Genomic DNA, 24,141 nt, shown 5'->3' with positions numbered 1-24,141 from the left:
CGTGGTGTTCCTCAGGTTCTGAAGTCTCTAGGCGCTCGTCCTCCTCCTTTCCACCCTTTCTTCCTATCTTTGTGTGTTATGTACAAGGGTTTTTAGTTTTAAGAGGAAGGACCTGGGAGAAATGGGGCTACTCCATCTTTACCAAAAGTACAAGTTTTCGTGTGTGTGAAAATTCTGTAAACACCATTTATGTGATAATAAACATGAGTTCATTCTTCATATATACCACATATCAGACACTGTGATTGAGACTTAGTCCTTACCTTCAGAGATCTCACAGTTTTATGGAGTCAAAGTCCTGTGAAATAGATTTTAATTTGCCCCATGGCATTCAGGTAGAAACACAATTTTTTATTTTAGAAATAAAACTAAATCTAACTCCACACCACCTGGCTTGTTGGTATTACTGGCGCTCCTTTGCTTCCCATGGACTGATACAAGCCTCCTTTGTTTTATGACATACCAGGCAAATGGGGCAAGGGGCCTAGTCCTTAGTGCTTTGTTGTTACCATGGTTACCATTGCTTGTTACTCAGGTTACCATTAAACCCTTTGCCAGGAGCTGTGCTCCAGTGGGCATTGGTTCCCTGGCCCCAGCTCTCCAGGCTCTGGTGCTTAGTGATCAGTCTGGAGGGATGTCTTCAAGCACCACCACTGTCCCAAGTCCTGGACACTCCTCTGCCTCCTGCAGAAGCTGCAACCCGGTAATCCTCCCAGTCCAGGAGGAGTGTCAGCTTTCTTTGGCATTAGCGTATTGGACGGGAAGTTTGGCTTTACTGGGACTTTAGTGGACTTTATGTAGTAAGGACTGTTAGTTCTCTCCAGGGTCAGGAGAAGCCCCTCAGGGACAAATCCCATGCTCTTGGCTTTCCTCTGGAAACTTGCTTTAGTGATTTGGGAATGCCCCGCAGCAGAGCATTTTGAACTTGATGATGGTAATAACGGTAATAACATTTAGCTCATGTGCTGTTCTGAACATTTTCCTTGTATCCTCTCATTTAATCCTAATAGCAACCTCAGGAATAAGTGGTATCATTAGAGCCAGTTTTCTGGTCTAATGCTCTGCTAATTAATGCTTTTCCATTAGACAAAAGAAATTGAGGCACCGAGAAGTTAACAAACTTGCCTTTCTCTCAATTAGTAGATGGTAGAGCCAGGATTCAAATCCAGGCAGTGTGGCTCTGGATCTGAAGTGCTCACACTTCTTCTGGATGTGTGACATCCTTTGACTTTCAGTTTGCTGTGTTATTATTTGTTTGAAATCAAGATTGTGTCTGAAAGAAGTGCTTCTGGGCTTCTGAAAATTATCACAGAATTAAATGTAATTAAACAGTGTTGCTAATTAGAAACACTTTGTTTTCTTTCATATGAAACCATATAGATAGATCTGGCAACAGGAGTATGAAAAATAACCTGTCCATATGTTATATTTTAAGCTGGAGTATATAGTCCTCTAATAATCAGATTTTTTTATTTGTTTCTGAAAGTAGGAAATAATGATTGTTAGAAATTTCTGCCTTTTTCTTTGGTTGTTTAGGGCTCAAGAGAAAATTTAACCAGATTATTTTTTATGATATATCTATTATTTATCACATTTCTTTATACAGTTGTGACATTTTCTATTGCTTTAGGTGCCTTTTTGTTCAAATACAGGTAGTAGAATAACTAGAAGGATGTGATTCACAAGTCATTATATGAATATTATCCATGCCCTTAGATTTAAATTCTACTTTAGGGGCTTATTATAAAGTGGTTGTAATGTAGCCAAGTTTCTTTGTTCAGAAAAGATTTGTGCTGCCCTTTAAGTTGATTTTTCAGTGAAAATATGTAAATTTTTCCATTCATTTAAAACGTGGAATCAAGTTTCATTTACATATGTATTCTATGTACTTGATAGTATAATCTAACAGTTTGTTCTGTCCCTTATAAACACACAGTGTTGAATATAAAATTTCTGCCGTGTTTTGTTAGAGAATAATGTATAATTTCTCTTAAAGTCATCCATTAATTTGCGTTTTTTCATACCATTGGTTCTTAAATTTCTACAGGCACTTTCTCACTATGTGATTTATCTGAATAACTGCGTGATTTATCTGAAGCAGATATCTTTTTAAAATTTGTATTAATTTGTTATCCGTGCCGTTTAAATACATTCTTTGTTGATATATAAAGATTCTTTGTTAGTTCTGGCTCAAGAGAAACCACAGGAGTGAGCTTTGAAACTTAAAATGTAATTCATTAAGCAGACATCTGTTAAAACACCTGCTATAGTGGATCCTGCTGGATGTTTGGAATAAAAAACAGGAAGGACATGATTAGTGATTGTAGAGAACCCACATTCTGGAAGGGAAAGGCTCATGACAGCATAATGATTGGGATGTGGTCTCTGCCCTTGAGGAGTTCTTGGGCCAACAGAGAATGAAAACGTCACAAAACAGATCATTTCAAAACTCAGGGGATTGGTCCTTTTAACAAAAATAATATTTCAGTCTTTATTTTCTGTGATGTTTTTAGTTATGATAAAATTTACTTATCCCGTTTCTATGCCCTGTGTGTCCATTGCCTCATTTCTTCTTGGTCCCTGTAAGATCCTTAAGAAGTACTTAGAGCAATTGAACTGCTTAATTCACCCAGCCCACCCATTTGGAGGCCTTTCTGCTAGGTCTTAGGGGCGAGAGTTATGTGAAGTGCCTGTACTCTTGGATCTTAACTGTGGTCTGAGGTGGGCATTGAGGCAGGATTGCAAATCAGAGATTCCAGGGAAGCTGTGGTAAGAGCTTGGTAGGAGGTGTGGTTAGTGTGCTACCGACCGCAAGAGAGGAGCACACAAAACAAGCTGGGGGATCATGCAGTGCTTCCCGAAGGAGGGTTTTGAAGGAGGAAAAGAAGAATTAACTAGAAGTAGCAGGGTTGGCTTCCTATCATTTAAGTAGCAGCTAAAACGTCACTTCCTTGGGTACTCACTTACCCAAATCAACACTCTGTTGTTGACCTGTTTTGCTTTCTTTTATAGCAGTTACTGTTATCTTCTTGTCTGATACTTGTTCACTTATTATGTCTCTTCCCTCCAGAATGTAACTGCCATAAGAACAGGGACCCTCCCCCGATTTGTCTTGTTTCCTATGTATCCGCACTGCTAAGCACAGTGCCTGTCACCTAATAGGAGCTTGGGGAATGTTTGTTGATTGAACAAATGAATGAATGAAGAAAGGGTGAATGCTGGAGGCAGAGTGTGAGCAGATAAAAGCAAGTATGTGTGAAGGCTCAGTTGAGAAACTGTGAATAATTAGCTGTGACAGGAGCAGGGGTGCTTTTCCTTAAAAGTTAGGAGATGAAGCATGGAATTAAAACTTTATACTGGAAGTCTTGAACAGCTTCCAGGCTGCATGAAATGTAATATGTTTCTTTTCCTGAATCCAGTGATTGACAAGCAGAGTATGTTTGAAATATCTATTAGGTGCAAAACTGATGACCTGACTGAGGCCTTGGGAGAATGTTACTAGTAGAGGATTTCAACTAGAAAGCTTCCGTGATAATCTTGACATCAAGTAGCCAGACATACCAGAATTTCGTTAGGTTTACAGTGTTCTTTGGCTAATTCTCTTGAAACATTGCACTGCTTGAGATTTATATTCCATGGTTGTTTCAAAGGCACGGCCACTTTTGGAATTTTTCTCTCCCTCCTCCCCCTCCTTTTCTTTTTTGCTTTAGCGCTTAAGGTAGCATATATGAGGTCATCCAGCTTCTTTATGTGATGGTGGTAAACAGTTCCTCTTCCATGACTGTGTGAAAATATGGTACAGTTCACTTCAGCAGACCTTTATTGCATACCTATCACATGTAAGATAAAGTGCTGGCTACTTGGATATAAAGATAAGCCAGACTTTTAGCTCTTTCAAAAATATTACAGGTTGCTGATTTATGTTTGATACAAATCTCTTTCTATGGTAAGAGAAAGTGAATCTGGCATTTTCTAGTTTTCCCCACAATGCATCACATAACAAGTTTTCAATAAATTAACTAGATACTTTGAAAATAAGTTTTTTAAGAAAAGAAAAATTGTTACTACCTAAGTTGAATGTACTTTTCAGTTTTCTACATGGATTATGATTATGGCAAAAAGGTATGACTTGTAACTTTTTTCAGATTTTGGTTGTACCATTCTGTTTCCTTGTCTGCCTATATGTGAATAGATCTGTCAGAAAGCATGATCACAGGGTCCCTAGAGGTAATCCAGCTCAGTTATTTGAGTAGGGAGCTTCTCAGTTTCTCTTGTTATACCTACCAGCCTTTCACATCTTGGCAGTGTCGTAGTAATCCCGCACCTGAGGACCTTATGCCTTGCTACCCTAAAGATATTATACAGAACATAATTTCTGTTGCTTTTGGACTTTGGAGTTTCCTTAAGCATGTTTCTGTCCTAAAACCCTGGCATATTTTTCATGAATTGGAAAAAACTAAGCCTCGGTGATGTTGGGACTCAAGGTGGGTCACCCCAAAATATGCCACAATGGCATATTGATTATTTTGAATTGACGTTGCTTGAGAAACAGCTGATGCAAGAAGGAAAAACTGACCTACCTCTGTCCCCCTAAAAGCAGAAAATAAATCTCCCATGTGAAAGGTGCACTCACTGTATCCAGAGATAGAGGGACACCCTCATCATCAGAGATAGGAAATCTGGAGCCGAGAAGCCTGTATATATAAACCTTATTACTTCTTTAATTTACTACCCCAAGCCCAAGCTCTTTTAAAATTCTTCACTAACTGAGCACCCAAAGCCCAAGTTTCTTTGTCCTGTCAGTTCCTCACAAACTTATTGTTTCTTTGTCTAAAAAGTGTAAAAGCAGCCTGCTTTGGCCACTTCTTAGGTCCTATTTCTAGGAGACCTTTGTGCGCATGAATTTCCCCCTCGCTGACAGTGTGTTAGCTTTCTTTACCAGGCTTTACTCGTTTTCTTATTTTATAGGAAATTGTCAAATTAGGGCAAAGTATTTGCCCAAAATCAAGAATCATAGATTTTATATTTTATATATACATATGCATAATTCATCAGTTTATTGATTAATAAAAGCAGAATAGAATCAGATATTCTTAAGCAATGATTTAGTAACCATTTTAGCTATACTGTCTCTAAGTTGAGCAGAAGGTATGAGTCTATACTCATGGGTCTGGTTTTTGCTAGGCTCCCAGGAAGCAGTGAGCAAGTTGCCTTTATAGTAGCAATTATCATTGCTACTATAACAATCTGCTGTTAGCGTTCTGTACATTGTTTACCCACCAATGTCTGCAAAACTTAGTATGCTGACTTCAAAGGTATCTATATGATTTACTGGGAAAATTGGCTGTGAGAAAGTTAGGCACAGTCAGTTCTTCTCTCAATCAAGGAATCTGTACCAAGCTGTCTCTATAACTAGTTCAACAGAAAATAGATGTTTGCCTTCATTTGGGCCATGTATTTTTATGTGGATCATCAGTCCATTTTAATTCTAAACCTTTGTTTATTCTTCTGTCATTATACCTGAATGTTTATATATTTAACAGATAATCTTTCTGGAATACCTGGTGATGTATCTTTGGTCAGTAAATTGGTTTTTCTCTCCTGATCTTTTCTTATCATGGTTCCGTGTGAGAGACTTAGGGTGAATGCCTCTTCCTAGGGGAAGTTCCTTTGAGACTTAAAAGAGAAACAAAAGACAGCCCTTCCAGGTACCAAAGGAATGTGGATAGAAGAGAAGAGTTAAGGCAGGCAAGTTTTGACATTCTCTTCCCCCACCCCTCCCACCACCTCAGGGGACTGAAATTCTGGGTTTAGGAGGACGGTAGGTTGAGGGTAAAGCCCAAAGAGAAGCACGCTTATGCCCCATTCCCCTCTTGGAACTCAAGGAAGAAACTGCCTTGCAAGGTTGCCTCATCACAATGGAAGCAGTGACAGCAGAGTAAAATGTGGCATGATGTAGTTAGGCAGAGAGAGGATGCCTAGGCCTCCTTCAGCTTGTGAGTGTCTTCCAAGGAATCCCAAAGTTACTACACACCCCAGGTAGCTAGGTTGAGAGCCAGTGAACCTGTCAGTGGGGATGCTGTGTTGAGGGGCAAGCTGATAGCAACACTATAGTTGTTGGCCAGGTAGCAGGTGTAAATGAGATTGCAGCATCTAGATGGCTTTACCAATTAAAACTGAGGAGCCAAACAACCAGGCCAGACCCCTTGGCTCTAAGCCAAGAGCACATACCTGAGCCCACAGCCTGCACGGGGTCCAGCATTAGCATCAGGCCAGTGTCTGGGGTCCAGGCCTATAAGGAACCTTGTCTTGGGGACCATAGAGCCCCAGGGGACAGCACAAGGGCCCGTGCATGTTTATCTATGAGCCCTTCCCTTACCACAGTGAAGTTACATAACCCCACCCACATCCATACACCCATCTGCCATCTTGGTAGGAGCAGGGAGAAAATCTGAAGGGAGAAACTGAGCGTTTGCCAGAAAGAAACTATAAACAAACAAGGGCTGAGCTACTACAGAATGCAAGTTAAAGTCAAGGTCAGAGCTTGGAAAGCAAGGTTAAATCAGTTGTAGAAAATTAAAGCGCTACATTTTCTTGGCACATCTTAGATTTAGTCTTAGAGGATGTATTTCCATCATTTAAATTTTGTCCACTATTGAACACAGCTTAAATCCAATGATTGTCTGATTGATGTTGTAGATTGCCTGCATTTGGCATGCCTAATTAATGCTATCTTTGTCTCAATTACTTGATCACTAGAAATGGAGTTTTCATTTTCTCATTATCTATTCATTGTTATAAAATGAAGGCAAAATGAAATAAAATTGTAACACAATTGCACAATAACTACAGTACGAACATGATGGTTAATATTACTAAACTGAAATGCTGTCTACCATGTACTCTTTGAAATTTCCATTCTTTTGCTGACAATACCAAGTCTGAGTTTGGTGTAGACAAGGTGGTTTGAGAGCATCTGTATATAATGTCTGGAAGTGTGGGCTATATGAAATTAAGTACACCTAGAATTTTGTATGATCTATAAATATGGAGCTAAATTGTTTTGAAAGTTCACCTATCTCTTTCTAGTGAAGAGAGTTGCTATTTGCTTTGCTAGAGGGGGAAGTGAAAATTGTTCTTTGGGTGCCTCATCTTTTATCTTGATAACTACCTTTTATTTTTTGAACATTTCATTAACTACCTAATCTGTCATAATAACTAGGGTAGTCAGTTTATATTAGTCTATAACTATGAGGTGAATTATTTTTAAATGATGCATTTAAAATCAACTCTATTCAAAAAAACTCTATTGAGGTATAATTTACATACAAAGAATGTACCTTCTTATATACAATAAGAGGTACCCATTTTAAGTGTATAATTCTGTATGAACTAGTTTCCTTAGTTCGTCATGGTTACATCCTTTGACATTGTCAGCCAATATCCTTTCAGGTTGATATTGATCCACTAACAGTTATACTGGGCCATATTAAAAGTACTTATAAAGGCTTTCTAGGTGTGTGAGTTTGTTTGCATTTATCAGCTAAATGGTCCTAGACTTCTATGTTTTTTATTCTTATATTTGTGGCACTCAGATGTCAGCCATCTAGGTGGCTCCAAGTCTCACAGCCTTACTGGGTACACTCACTTGTAATGTTCAAGTAAAAACAGTTCAGGACTTTACTGTGGAAATTCTAGTGGCTTCCTTAAGAATGTGGCTTACATTTTCAAGAGAGCCTCTCCCTTTGATTTTCTCTTCCCACTAAACTCATGTTCTTATATCTCACCTCTAGAGGCTCCTCCCTTCTTTCTGTTCCATATCGGCCCAAGCTTTACCCCTCTTCTACATTTCCTGGAACTCCGCTAATACAAAATGACTGGAAGCATTTGTAGCACGTGTGCACTGAGGATTTGGGGACCATGTTGCTATACAGCACTGTGAGCCATGTATTAGCTAGTTCCGGGTGTTTGACAATTTCCTTCACTGGGAGTATCCCATACCACACACATGTTAGATATTAGTAATTATGTGACATCTGTTTTCATATTACGTTTTGCCAGACTAGAGGAAATCTTTTAGTTTTGTCACAGAATGGAATAGAGGTGATGGTGAAGGAGAGCAATCCTTGTTTCAGGTGGAGAAATGAATCAATAAATAATAATTTTTTAATTTAGTAAGGCTTCTCATATAACTTGATAAATACTGGCAACCTAGTAACTGCATTCATTTTACTGGCAACCTAGTAACTGCAAAGACTTTATACCAATGCCATGGAAGAATTTTTAACAAAAAGAAAGCCATATTGGTTTTTTTTGTTTGTTTGTTTGTTTTTTGCGGTATGCGGGCCTCTCACTGTTGTGGCCTCTCCCGTTGCAGAGCACAGGCTCCGGATGCGCAGGCTCAGTGGCCATGGCTCACGGGCCTAGCCGCTCCGCGGCATGTGGGATCTTCCCGGACCAGGGCACGAACCCATGTCCCCTGCATCGGCAGGCGGACCCTCAACCACTGCGCCACCAGGGAAGCCCCAGCCATATTGGTTTTGCCGTGCCTTTTTAACATGTGCAGGAGGCCAGAGTAGCCAAATAGCAAAAGAGATTCTTAATCAAGACAGTATAATTCTTCTGAACTTTAAGAGCTTATTCAGATTCCTGCCTGCTGAAGGACTTCTGGAGAGGGCCAGATGAAGTTTTGAAGGCTCTTATGTTCTTTCATTATCTTCATTTTTTGAAACTTTCTGAAGAAAGAAGGAAACAGATCTATCTTAATAAGTCTCCCAGGGATGCACTGTCCTTAAAAACAATAAATGTGTATATTTGTATTCTGTGTTTGTTTGTTTTAGTTCCTTGTATACCAAGGAATGTCTTTTATTCTTTTTAAAATTATGGTAGGAAAAGGTATTTCTCTGTTAAGCTGTGGCAGAATTAGTAAATGACGTCCAAACAGACACATAACCTGGGCTGGCAAGATGTGAGGTTTGAATAGGTGATGCAGTGCATGAGACATTTGCACTAGATCTTTCTCTCTCGCTCAGCATACTTTTAGACCGGTCATACATTTGTTTCTCACCTACATACTTGCAGTCCAGTGGTAGAATCAGATAAATATGTGAAGGTGTCACTTTAATACAAGTTATGAAGGAGAGGTGTCTGCTCAGAGAGCATTTGGGGCTTCAGACCTAGCCACGGGGCTATGGGAAAACTTCCTTGAGGAAGTGAGGATTGAGCTAAGGCCTAAGGGATAGTGCAGGGTTGAATGGCACAGGGAGGGCCAAGCTTTTTGGAGGAAAGGGAACAGGCTCAATAGCAGGAGAGATTGTGGTGAGGATGGTGAGGGCTCAGCAAGCAAGGGAGACCTAGGGAGAGGAGGTTGGAGAGCATCCCTTGCTGGCCAGGCGGAGGGACTTTGATGTGGTCCTTAGGGCAAGGGAGTTTGGGGAGAGTTCTAAGGGGAATGGTGGGGCAGTCAAATCAGATTTTCCTTTGCAAATGAAGAGCCTCGTTGCTGAGTGGCAGACATTAAAAGGGTTAGGAGGTTAGGCAGTACCCCAGGTGGGAATGCCAAGGGCTCCAACTGAGCTGGGAGTGTCCAGGTAGAGAAGAACAGTGGACCAATTTGAAAAAGATTTAGGAAGCAAAAATCAACAGCACTTTTTGATAACCTGGATGGATTTGGGATTGCAGAGATGGGAAGAGTGATCCTAAATTTCTGGCTAGGGTTCACTGAGATATGGGACAGGAGACAGGACCAGGTTTAGAGGGGGAAGATGAGGGGATGGTTAGGCATGCTGTCTAAATATTTTACTTTTACTTATTCTCATTTTACATCTCAATAAAGATTCATAGAGGGCAGATCCAGACCAGAGGGGGTAGAAGGGATTTTTTTTAATATCTTTATTAGAGTATAATTGCTTTACAGCGTTGTGTTAGTTTCTGCTGTACAACAAAGTGAATCAGCCATATGTATGCATATATCCCCATATCCCCTCCCTCTTGAGCCTCCCTCCCAGCCTCCCTATCCCGCCCCTCTAGGTCATCACAAAGCATTGAGCTGATATTCCTGTGCTATGCAGCAGCTTCCCACTAGCCATCCATTTTACATTTGGTAGTGTATATATGTCAGTGCTACTCTCTCGCTTCGTCCCAGCTTCCCCTTCCCACCCTGTGTCCTCAAGTCCGTTCTCTACGTCTGAGTCTTTATTCCTGCCCTGCCACTAGGTTCATCAGTACTGTTTTTTAAGATTCCATATATGTGCGTTAGCATACAGTGTTTGTTTTTCTCTTTGGTAGAAGGGATTTGATGTTTTATCGGAAACAAAGGAGAAAATAGATTTTGTTATGTAGGAATTTTATTACTGACTTGGCTTGAAGGCAGTTGTTTTATAGAAGACTCTTTCTTTGTAAGATCCCACTTCCCACATCTTTCTTGGCTGCATGCTCTCTCATGTTCTTGATGATGTAGTACTATTTTCATAAGACTATACTCTTTTTAGAGTCTGAACATGAAGTAAATTCATTGGGAGTTTTCCTTATAATGCTTTTTAAAATGTGAGAGTTTTTAACAACAAAAAAGAATATGTTTTAATTTATCTTTTGGTATTTCACTATATAATGCTCTAATGGAGCCATATTGCAAAAGTTATTATAAAAGTAATTGTTGTTTTATGAAAATGAGATGAATGTAGACATTTTAGTGCCATGATTAATAGCTTTAATAATTTTTGAAGAATTAATCTTTTAATCACCCCATTTTCAACTAAAATTTCTTTTCACAGTGTATTAGTCTTTTCCAAAGCTTTACCTGATCTCAACAAATGGTCAGTGTCTCTTTTAAGGGGGAGTGTTTATAGTGGACTACTACAAAACCGTTAAAATGAATAATCTAGAGCAGGGTTTCTCAATATCAGCACTTTCGACATTTGGGGCCAGGTAATTCTTTGTGGTGGGGACTGTCCTGTGCACTGTAGGGTGTTCAGCAGTATCCGTAGCCTTTACCCACTAGATGTAAGTACCCCCCACACCCCATAGTGACAACCAAAAGTGTCTCCAGACATTGCCACATGTCCCCTGGGGGCCACAATTATCCCCAGTTGACTAGATTTATGTTTAAATCTCAGATATACCATGTTGTACTTAAAAAAAAAACTGTTGCAAAAAGATGTGTACAATAACATGCCAGTTATATGATTTTTAATGTACAAAATAGTAGTAAATTTGCTTATGGGTAAATTCATCGGTAGTAATAAAAATGTGCATGGGAACAGTACATACCAACTTCAGAGTGAAAGTTACCTCTGGGGAGAGAAGGAATGGCAATGAACGAAGACATATTTATGATATTTCACATTTCAGATAGAGATCAGAAGCAAATAAACCAACATATTATAAACTTAAATCTCAAAGGGGTATGCAGTTTTTTCTTTATATTAACATGATCAATCTGTTTTAAACTTCTGTAGCATATCATATAACATTCATCGTACCTTTTAACTTTTGTCATAAATTTTTACTTACTGTCAATGCATTACTACACACCAGGATGTAAGCTTCTGTATGTATGAGATGCTTTATTTACTCACTCATGTTAAACCTAGGATGTCAAATAAAAAACCTCACATAAGGCGGGGGCCCAATAGATAGTTCTTAGCTGACTGACTGAAATGCTCCCCTGGGTATTAATCTTTCCTGATTAAGTCTGCAGTACTAAAATTTAGTAGTTAATCTAACTTTTAGTATCGGCAGACTATGGTAGTTTACAAGTAATAAATAATACAAGTCAAGGAAAGATATTTAAAGGATTTCTTAGGAAACAGTCTGGTTTTTATCATTGTGTATCCTGGATAATGTTTTGTATTTCTATTAGCTCCATTGTATGTACCTGCCGTGGAATGTATCCTGTGCTTGAATTTACTCCCATTTTATAATTTTGCTCATAATGTAAAAATAATTTAAACAATTTGTCTAAGTTGAGAAGATTCTGTGAAATACAAGTTGGAATATAGATAAAGGTGGAAACAATGAAATATTTGCACATTCTTTTAGTTGTATAAATATAACAGACATTAGAAAACTATTTGAAATGTTTTGTTGGTGCTAACATGTACTTTTGAGAAAACACAGAAGAGAAATAATCATGCCTCCCCCTCCCCAGGACTGAGTGTGTGTGTGTGTGTGTGTGTGTGTGTGTGTGTGTGTTTCAGAATATATCCTTTTCAACAGTAGAACTTACATACATGGCTTGCAACAGTGAATAGCATTGCCATGGTTGAGAAATGGCCTCCAGAATCAATCTTCCCGGGCTTAAATATTTAGCCCTATTACTTCTTAGTTGTATGATCTTGGGGCAAATTATGGAACTTCTTTAAAATTCAGTACATTCTCATCTGTAAAATGAACATGATGATAAGATTCTCTTCAGAGTATTCATTTGAAGATTAAATGAAATACTACATGGGAAGCACAGACCCTGGCACAAAAGTACTGAAAAATAATAACCTAAAATAAAGCATACTTTTTCAGTTACCATATCTGTCTATAAGGTGATAATATTTATGTTTGTAGGATTTTGCTTCTGAATGAGCACGTCAGTGTTTGAAAACACTTAGACAGTGTGATATTTGCAAACCAAATGAAATATTTTAAAATACTTTAGTTGTCAAGTTGTATTCCTGCTATCTAGATGAAAAAATAAAGAATTTCTCCCAAGGAAGGGCTTCCTCAAAGAATAATTAGAAAATGAATTGTAGAGCATAACCTTTGGAATGTTTTAATCCATGAATAGGAGAGTAAAATAAAATCAGTATTTTTTTCTGTTCTGTTTCATAATGCATGTTGGATATTTTAAATTACAGAGCAAAAATTTAAAACAATGACTCCTGCTACTTCCTTACAACAGTGTATGATTGGTTTAGAGAATTCACTGTTCCAAAGCATAATTAAATCAAGTTATGTAACTGCATTTAAAATAACTTAGTAACTCTTATGATTGTTAATACCAATCGGTTGCTTTGCCAACATCTTAAGAAGGGACAATTGATTCCGGGAATAAAGCAATGACTGAGGAACTTTAGACAGTCAGTAGCAGGAATGAGTTTTGGTTACAAGTCTCTGTGTTCAGTATGGTTGTTCACTGATTGAGGCATGGTTTTTATGAGGTGGAGGATCTTGAGAATACTGGAAGAAATATAAAACACTTGGTAATTTTTTGACAAAAATTAAAGACAAAGAAAAATTATTGAAAGCAGCAAGGGAAAAACGACAAATAATATACAAGGGAACTCGCATAAGGTTAACAGCTGATTTCTCAGCAGAAACTCTACAAGCCAGAAGGGAGTGGCATGATATATTTAAAGTGATGAAAGGGAAGAACCTACAGCCAAGATTGCTCTACCCGGCAAGGATCTCATTCAGATTCAATGGAGAAATCAAAAGCTTTACAGACAAGCAAAAGCTAAGAGAATTCAGCACCACCAAACCAGCTCTACAACAGATGCTAAAGGAACTTCTCTAAGTGGGAAACACAAGAGAAGAAAAGGACCTACAAAAACAAACCCAAACAATTAAGAAAATGGTCATAGGAACATACATATCCATAATTACCTTAAAAGTGAATGGATTAAATGCTCGCACCAAAAGACACAGGCTTGCTGAATGGATACAAAAACAAGACCCATATATATGCTGTCTACAAGAGACCCACTTCAGACCTAGGGACACATACAGACTGAAAGTGAGGGGATGGAAAAAGATATTCCATGCAAATGGAAATCAAAAGAAAGTTGCAGTAGCAATACTCATATCAGACAAAACAGACTTTAAAATAAAGAATGTTACAAGAGACAAGGAAGGACACTACATAATGATCAAGGGATCAATCCAAGAAGACGATGCAACAATTATAAATATATACACACACAACATAGGAGCACCTCAATACATAAGGCAACTGGTAACAGCTATAAAAGAGGAAATGGACAGTAACACAATAGTAGTGGGGGACTTTAACACCTCACTTACACCAATGGACAGATCATCCAACGTGAAAATAAATAAGGAAACAGAAGCTTTAAATGAAACAATAGACCAGATAGATTTAATTGATATTTATAGGACATTCCATCCAAAAACAGCAGATTACACTTTCTTCTCAAGTGTGCATGGAACATTCTCCAGGATGGATCACATCTTGGGTCACAAATCACGCCTCAGTAAATTTAAGAAAATTGAAATCATATCAAGCATCTTTTCTGACCACAATGCTATGAGATTAGAAATGAATTACAGGGCCAAAAACGTAAAAACCACAAACACATGGAGGCTAAACAATACGTGACTAAATAACCAAGAGATCACTGAAGAAATCAAAGAGGAAATAAAAACATACCTAGAAACAAATGACAATGAAAACATGACGATCCAAAACCTATGGGATGCAGCAAAAGCAGTTCTAAGAAGGAAGTTTATAGCTATACAAGCCTACCTCAAGAAACATCTCAAATAAACAATCTAACCAATCTAAAGAAGAACAAACAAAACACAAACTTAGCAGAAGAAAAGATACAAAGATCAGAGCAGAAATAAATGAAATAGAAACAAAGAAAACAATAGCAAGGATCAATAAAACTAAAAGCTGGTTCTTTGAGAAGGTAAACAAAATTGATAAACCGATAGCCAGACTCATCAAGAAAAAGAGGGAGAGGACTCAAATCTATAAAATTAGAAATGAAAAAGGAGAAGTTACAACAGACACTGCAGAAATACAAAGCATCCTAAGAGGCTACTACAAGCAACTCTATGCCAATAAAATGGACAACCTGGAAGAAATGGACAAATTCTTAAAAAGTGTGTAACATTCCAAGACTGAACCAGGAAGAAATAGAAAATATGAACAGACCAATCACAAGTAATGAAACTGAAACTGTGATTAAAGATCTTCCAACAAGCAAAAGTCCAGGCCCAGATGGCTTCACAGGTGAATTCTATCAAACATTTAGAGAAGAGCTAACACCCATCCTTCTCAAACTCTTCCCAAAAATTGCAGAGGAAGGAACACTCCCAAACTCATTCTATGAGGCCACCATCACCCTGATACCAAAACCAGACAAAGATACTACAAAAAAAGAAAATTACAGACCAATATCACTGATGAATATAGATGCAAAATTCCTCAACAAAATACTAGCAAACAGAATCCAACAACACATTAAAAGGATCGTACACCATGATCAGGTGGGATTTATCTCAGGGATGCAAGGATTCTTCAATATACGCAAATCAGTCAATGTGATACACCATATTAACAAATTGAAGAATAAAAACCATATGATCATCTCAGTAGATGCAGAAAAAGCTTTTGACAAAATTTAACACCGATTTATGATAAAAACTCTCCAGAGGGCTTCCCTGGTGGTGCAGTGGTTGAGAGTCTGCCTGCCAACGCAGGGGACATGGGTTCGTGCCCCGGTCTGGGAAGATCCCAAATGCCGCGGAGCGGCTGGGCCCGTGAGCCATGGCTGCTGAGCCTGCGTGTCCAGAGCCTGTGCTCTGCAACGGGAGAGGGCCACAGCAGTGAGAGGCCCGTGTATCGCAAACAAAACAAAACAAAAAACTCTCCAGAAAGTGGGCATAGAGGGAACCTACCTCAACATAATAAAGGCCATATATGACAAACCCTCAGCAAACATCATTCTCAATGGTGAAAAACTGAAAGCATTTCCTCTAAGATCAGGAACAAGACAAGGATGTCCACGCTCACCACAGTTATTCAACATAGTTTTGGAAGTCCTAGCCACGGCAATCAGAGAAGGAAAAGAAATAAAAGGAATGCAAATTGGAAAAGAAGAAGTAAAACTGTCACTGTCTGCAGATGACTTGTTACTATACATAGAGAATCCTAAAGATGCCACCAGAAAACTAGTAGAGCTAATTAATGAACTTGGTAAAGTTGCAGGTTACAAAATTAACACACAGAAATCTCTTGCATTCCTATATGCTAATGATGAAAGATCTGAAAGAGAAATTAAGGAAGCACTCCCATTTACCATTGCAACAAAAAGAATAAAATGCCTAGGAATAAACCTACCTAGGGAGACAAAAGACCTATATGCAGAAAACTATAGGACACTGATGAAAGAAATTAAAGATGATACCAACAGATGGAGAGATATACCATGTTCTTGGATTGGAAGAATCAATATTGTGAAAATGACTGTACTACCTAAAGCAATCTACAGATTCAATGCAATCCCTATCAAATTACCAATGGCATTTTTTACAGAACTAGAACAAAAAACCTTAAAATTTGTATGGAGACACAGAAGACCCCGAATAGCCAAAGCAGTCTTGAGGTAAAAAATGCTGAGCTGGAGGAATCAGACTTCAGACTATACTTCAAAGCTACAGTAATGAAGACAATATGGTACTGGCACAAAAACAGAAATATAGATCAATGGAACAAGATAGAAAGCCCAGATATAAACCCACGCACCTATGGTCAACTAATCTATGACAAAGGAGGCACGGATATACAGTGGAGAAAAGACAGTCTCTTCAATAAGTGGTGCTGAGAAAACTGGACAGCTGCATGTAAAAGAATGAAATTAGAACACTCCCTGACACCATACACAAAAATAAGCTCAAAATGGATTCGAGACCTAAATGTAAGACGAGACACTATACAACTTTTAGAGGAAAACATAGGAAGAACACTCTTTGACATAAATCACAGCAAGATCTTTTTTGATCCACCTCCTAGAGTAATGGAAATAAAAACAAAAATAAACAGGTGGGGCCTAATGAAACTTCAAAGCTTTTGCACAGCAAAGGAAACCATAAATAAGACGAAAAGACAACCCTCAGAATGGGAGAAAATATTTGCAAACGAATCAACGGACAAAGGATTATTCTCCAAAATATATAAACAGCTCATGCATCTCAATATTAAAAAAACAAACAGCCCAATCCAAAAATGGGCAGAAGACCTAGATAGACATTTGTCCAAAGAAGACATATAGATGGCCAAGAAGCACTTGAAAAGCTGCTCAACCACTATGGAGAACAGTATGGAGGTCCCTTAAAAAACTAAGAATAGAATTACCATATGATCCAGCAATCCCACTACTGGGCGTATAACCAGAGAAAACCATAATTCAAAAAGACACATGCACCCCAATGTTCATTGCAGCACTGTTTACAATAACCAGGTCATGGAAGCAACCTAAATACCCATTGACAGATGAATGGATAAAGAAGATGTGGTACATGTATACAATGGAATATTACTCAGCCATAAAAAGGAATGAAATTGGGTCGTTTGTTGAGACGTGGATGGATCTAGAGACTGTTATACAGAGTGAAGTAAGTCAGAAAAAGAAAAAGAAAAATCATATATTAACGCATATATGTGGAACTTAGAAAAATGGTACAGATGAACCATTTTGCAGGGCAGAAATTGAGACACTGATGTAGAGTACAAACGTATGGACACCAAGGGGGGAAAGTGGCAGGGGGTGGGGGTGTGTGTGTGATGAATTGGGCGATTGGGATTGACATGTATACACTGTTGTGTATAAAATTGATGACTCGTAAGAACCTACTGTATAAAAAAAATAAATAAAATTCAAGGGTTTCCCTGGTGGCCCAGTGGTTGAGAGTCTGCCTGCTGATGCAGGGGACGCGGGTTTGTGTCCCGGTCCGGGAAGATCCCACATGCCGCGGAGCGGCTGGGCCCGTGAGCCATGGCCGCTGAGCCTGCATGTCCGGAGCCTGTGCTCTGCAATGGGAGAGGCCACAACAGTGAGAGGCTCACGTACTGCAAAAAATAATAATAAAATTAAATTTTAAAAAGAAATAAAATAAATTAAAGAAAGAAATATAAGCCCTAGAGGTATTTTTCTGTTTGTTACTATTCACAAAATTTATTTTTCATTCTCTTTCTAATTTTTTTTTCAGTTGTAGAAATTTATTCTGGGAAATGTTAAATGCCTTGATATAGCTTATTCACTCATGAAGGTAGTAGTACAATTCAGGAACCTCTGTCTTTCTGCATTCCAAAGTAATATAATTCCTATTTTGGGGCAAAATTAAGGGTGAGACATGGACTTATCATTAGTGTTTACTTATATATTTTATTACATCCTTAGTTTGTTATTTAAAATGTGAGCTCTTTTTTTTTTTTTAACGCCGCCGCCACGAGGCCCAGGCCCAACCCAAAATGTGAGCTCTTAAGTAACTCGTTGTTTAAACAAGTAAGCAGTCTACACCTATCTTGTTAACTACAGCTGGTGACATTCTCTTGCAGACATTGTGGAGGCAATGGTGTGCTTTTGTGAATAAATTGAATTTAAACACAGTTCTTTGGAGTTATTTTTCATATATTTGTCCTTTGTCTACACCTGTATTACATGTAGCATCTCAGGGTGGTGGCATGAATTTATTTAAAAGCAAAACCAAAAACTCATAAAAGTTCTGTAAGCTAAGAAACTAACTGAACATTGAAGATCATTGGCAAAGTCCAGGGGGATAGATTGAACAATACATGCTATCTGTTCTACTTTCTGAACCAGAATAGGGCAAAATGTCCAAAGGGAATAGGAAAAGACTTGGACCGATGCCCACAGGCGGCCCAGCCTCAGACCAGCCAACCCAATGAGAAAGATGTTTGCTAATGATTCAGGTTTTGAAATTGGGCTCCGGTGCATCAATCTGCCTTTGAAATTGAGGTTGCTAAAAACCCCAACTACCTGTTTTGCTGCCAGACACCAAGCGTGGTGGATCTCTTCCTATCTTAGGATGAGTTAAAAGTGGGAGTCGGGGTGATACCCATGTCTTTCACTGCTCTGCAGATTTAAGAGCTGCACATAGTTCTAAAAAAATTTTTTTTGTAACAAGCAGATGAAGTTGTCTCCTGAAGGAAAGCCAGGAGGATATGACCTCTATAGTGATAACAAGCTGAAAGAAAGCAAAAATTGCAGAAGTCGGCTGAGATAAGGAAAGAAGATGAAGAAACTTAAAATGAAAGAAGTAAAAGAACATTTATTGAACACCTGCTATGCGCCTGCCATTCTAGGCATTTGTGATGCATTAGTGAACAAAACATATAAAGCAATTATGAAAAGTTCAACCTAAAAGTTACAAGATTTCTAGTGGAAACTATTAGAAAAATAGGAGTAGAAACAACATTTAAGGTTGCTAGAAGAAAACCCCTAGATATATTCTGATAATTTAAAATTTCCATTCCAAGGAAAAGGAAAAGTCCTAACAGCATAACAGCATCTAGGCAGAAAAAAAGAAGTTATCTACATCCGAACAAAAACCAAACTGACCTCGGAGTTCTTTTCTACAACACAAATACCAGAAGACCATCAGGGTATCGCTAGCCCATTTGGAGCCTTATGTGGATTAGAAAACGGCAATTCTTCTTTTAAGATCTTTCATTTTCTTTTTTCTTTTTTGTTTGGCCAAGCCATGCGGCTTGTGGGATCTTAGTTCCCTGACCAGGGACTGAACCTGGGCCCTCAGCAGTGAAAGTGCGGAGTCCTAACCACTGGACTGCCAGGGAATTCCCTTCATTTTCTTCTTCTTGGAAAAGTATCTTAGTGTATGGATTTTGTTACAACAAGACACTTTACTCCTAACTACTGGAAAGTTGCTTTAATAAACATGCAAACCTGAGATATCTATGATGTGAATGGCACTTTCCAGGGCTTTGCAGGACACACAACCTTACAGTGACCCTGAGGATGGTGGAGAACATAAGGTTGTCTTCCTGAGAATTTTGTGCCTTCCAAGTTGCCATTCACGTGTGAGGACTTTCAGATATATGTAAAGACCTGGAAAATAGGATACTTACTCAGAAAGCCATCCAAAGATAAATAGTGGCTGAGCAAAAACTTAATGCAAATTGAACACTGAAATATGTGAAAAACCACAGTAGGAAATATGTAAAGAAATAGAGACTATACACCTGTAACTAACACAGCAGTGTAAATCAGCTATATTTCAATAAAAAATTTTTTTTAAATGATCCAGACTCAGAGATATAGAGAACAGGCATGTGGTTGCCAAGGGGGAGAGGGGTAGGGAAAGGAAGGATTGGGAGCTTGGGATTAACAGATGCAAACTATTATATATAGGGTGGATAAACAACAAGGTCCTACCGTATAGTACAGGGAACTATATTCAATATCCTGTGATAAACCATAATGGGAAAGAATATGAAAAAGCGTATATATGTAAAACTGAATCACTTTGCTGTACAGCAGAAATTGACACAACATTGTAAATCGACTATACTTCAGTAAAGATTTTAAAAATAATAAACATAAACATGATCCAACTATATGCTGTCTATGAAAGACTCACTTTAGATCCAAAGAGACAAAAAGGTTGAAGTGGGAGAATGGAAAGAGATATTCCACAGAAATAGTAACCAAAAGAGAACAAGTGATTATGTTATATATTATCAGACAAAATAGACTTTAATTTTTTTAAAAAAGGTTACAAGAGACAAGGACATTATACATTAACAAAAAGGTCAAATATAGGTGACTTCCTTGGCAGTGCAGTGGTTAAGACTCCACACTTCCATTGCAGGGGGCACAGGTTCCATCCCTGGCCAGGGAAATAAGATCCAACATGCTGCAAAACGTGGCCAAAAAAAAAGAGCTCAAATATAGCAAGAGGATAACAACAAAGAAAAAGAAATAGAGACTAAATATAATAGCTCATGTGTGTGTAATTACAAATTAAATATAGCAGCCAAAACCTATTCTCAATAATAAATTTATTTAACAAAATGATATAAGAAGTATCAGGGTCAGTAACCCCAGAGTAATTTTGAACAGTTTAAGGTCACAGTCATTTAAACTGGTTCTGGCATAAGAATCAACAGGTCAATAGTATAGACTAGATTAAAAAGCTCTGAAAGAAAATCTAGAGTATATATAGAAGGATGCTAAGATGCAACAGAACTAAAAATCCATGGTAAAAGATATTGGGAAAATTGGTTCCGTTTTTAGAAATTTAAATTTAGATTCCCTCACCATATAGCATATTAAAATAAACAAGTGAATAAAGACTTAAGGAACAAGATTAAATCATTGAAATATCGAGACAGGTAAATGTGGATAAATATTAATTATATACAAGCTAAGTAAGGAGTCTGAGGACAAAAGTTGTGCACCTAATAACAAAGGCATGTATCAATAAATTGGACTATATAATAATAAACTATGTTCAGCAACAATAACAACAACACCCTAAATAATTCCATGTCCACAACAATCTGGGGAAAATATTTGTAACAAAATTTGTCAACAAGTTCACATTCATGAATCAGTAAGGAAAACATTAAGCTTAGTACACCTTATTTCACTTACCAGTTCATAGAAGCAAACCTTTGATCTCATTGGTGTCTAAAGATTTTTTTAATGATTGTATTTAGTGTTGGCTATGGTTGTAGCGTGGGTTCTCATGCTGCTGAAGGGAACTGTAAAATGATATATTTTTGGATATCAGTTTGGCAGTATTAGGAGCCTTTACCGTTCATACCCTTTAACCCAGTTATATCAGTTACAGAATTTACTTTATGGAAATGAAGATGCAGATGTTGAAGTATGTTCATTGATAGACTGGTTAAATAACCATCCATTAAAAATGGTGGTTTTAAAAATTATTTAATGACAGGTCAGATGTTCCTTATACAATATCAAATATCAAATACAATATCAAATATCAAAGCAACATACAGCACAATATATGTGTTCTCAAATTCTTCCAATTTGAGAAAAATTTACCGGAAGAAAATATACCAAGATGTTATTCGGAAGGGTTATATAGTTTTTTATTTCTTTTTATGCTCCTCTTATACTCTTATACCCCTTTATGTTCTTTTATATGAGTTTGTATTATTTTTATAAGTAGTTTGAATAAAAGTAAAATGTTAAATTTTTTCCAGCATCTTCTGCCCTCGATTGCTTGTGTTTTCCACCAAACATTGGATTTTATGTAGAAAACTTCCGTCTGTTTGGCTTTGTTGTATAAGTAAATGTATAAACCATATTGAGTGTGTATGTGTCTGTGTGTGAGTGTTGAGGAGAAAGAGGATTTTCATGGTATTGGTGAAAGGATAAATAAAAGAATAAACATTTCATCTTATTTGACCCCCCTTCGGGCAACTGTTTCATACTGTAAATTCTATTTATGAGATGCCAGGAGAAAAAAAATCTGATGAATTTCTTTCTTCAAGATGGTAGTCATAAATTTAAATATGTAGTCATATCAGTGGACAGTTTTGACCTAAGCAAGACCTTTTATAAAATCAGGCAAAGTTTTAACACTTAGGATGCCATTTAAAAAATGTGCAATAGGGCTTCCCTGGTGGCGCAGTGGTTGAGAGTCCGCCTGCCGATGCAGGGGACACGGGTTCGTGCCCCGGTCCGGGAAGATCCCACATGCCGTGAAGCGGCTGGGCCCGTGAGCCACGGCTGCTGAGCCTGTGCGTCCAGAGCCTGTGCTCCGCAACGGGAGAGGCCACAACAGTGAGAGGCCTGCGTACCATAAAAAAATAAGAAATAAAAAATGTGCAGTATAGGATGAAATGGTACCTGGAACAACACTCAGTTGAAATGTGGGCAGTCCTCCTCTCTTCCTGGATGCAATCCTGTTGCCCCTTTCTCTGCGCCGTGAGCAGTTTCTTGATAGGGCTTTGTACTTTCTCTTAGGCCACAGGTGGGTTGCTAGCTAGAGCCATTTGTAAAGGAGCAGGGTAAGAAAACAGTGTCAGTGTATTAAGAGAGAGTAGCATACGTAGCAGAGTTACCTGGTACTACCTATACTAATGTTCTAGGTGATCATCCTCCACATCACTTTGACTTTGCAGTTATTCCTTCTCAGTAATGAAACAGTTACAATATCAGAAAGTACCTGGGTGGCTGAGTTTAAGTCAGAAGGTCTGCTGATGTACAAATAATTGTATCCCCAAAGCTCTCTGTACTCTACAATTCTATTCCTCCCTTAAAAACAAAAACATAATAACCTTAAAAAAAAAAATAATAACCTTAATAAGAATCTTTTTCCTCAGTAGCCTATAGCACTTTCAGATACTTTTTCCCCTGTAACACAAATATGAAAGCTAGTATTTTCTTCTTTTTTCAACGGGCAGGTGAGAAACAGGGTTTGATTTACAGATATAGTTACGACTCAGAGTTTGTCTTTCAGCATAATGACTGAAATGGTAGCTTTTTTAAAATTTCTTTTTTTCCCCCCTACTTATTTGATTCTCTTTGCTTTTGTAAGGAATCTAGGAGAAAAGCATATATTTTTAATAAGTTAATGATTTTGTACCCTGTTGGTTATCGCCTCGTATTGTGTCTGTTTTTCAAGTCTTTGCTTTGATGCAGGGACAAAGTTTTATAAAAGATTTGCTCTTACAGATCTGAAAGTATACCCACTTAGAGTAAAAAAGAACAGGCCTGAATCATTCAGAAGACCTTTGTATATGACATGTTGCCTTTGAAGAATCTATATATTACTTTACCAAAAGCTTTTTTATTCCTTTCATAGACTAGAATATCTTACATGAATTATTTAGCCTAGTTATACTTAATCTTTAGCATTTTCATTTCCTTCCCAGCCCTTATTTTCTTGTCTTCCAGCCACAAAAGACCAAAAAAAAAGGATTTGTGATGTTTTTAGTTTAAAATAGGGTTCTTCTCACCAACTACTTCTGCTAGTTCAGGAGAGCTAAATAAAGGCAGGGGAAAGTTGGAGATTGGTATTTGGTGGCAAATGTTTATCTCACTTTGGATATGAAATGGCTATCAATGGGGAAGAGCTGGTGAACAACTAGATAGGTTTGTTAGGAAGAGGTAAGTGAAGGGAGGAGACTTGGAAGAGGTATTCTGCTACCAGCAACTACCAAGTATTATAGAAGCCTTTTCTCTGGTCTTAGAAACCCAATTAAATGTGTCCCTGGGTTTCAGAGGGCAGTATAGATGCCAGTCTATTGTCAGCCATCCTGGCACTTTTGCGTAGTCTCAAGACATTGACACTGCTGGTTCATCCATATTCTATTGCCAAATCTGCTCTTCGTCCCCCAGCCCCTCCCCCTTCTCCTTTTCCTTCCCTGACAATGCCTGCAGGGTA

General features: G+C 38.1%; 1 protein-coding gene across 2 annotated transcripts in view; it reads left to right on the top strand.

Annotated features, from left to right (window-relative positions):
• The window catches only part of CDKL5 (cyclin dependent kinase like 5), a 126,463-nt gene that overhangs the window by 31,076 nt on the left and 71,246 nt on the right, over positions 1–24,141 (top strand). The gene's annotated exons all lie outside the window — the stretch shown is intronic.

Source organism: Delphinapterus leucas, chromosome X (assembly GCF_059928025.1).
Source record: "Delphinapterus leucas isolate spDelLeu-1000000601 "Yukka" chromosome X, BTC_Dleu_Yukka2, whole genome shotgun sequence".
In the NCBI taxonomy this organism is placed as follows: Eukaryota; Metazoa; Chordata; class Mammalia; order Artiodactyla; family Monodontidae; genus Delphinapterus; species Delphinapterus leucas.
The sequence above is the reverse complement of the archived record's forward strand: the minus strand, read 5'-3'. Positions and strand labels throughout refer to the sequence as shown.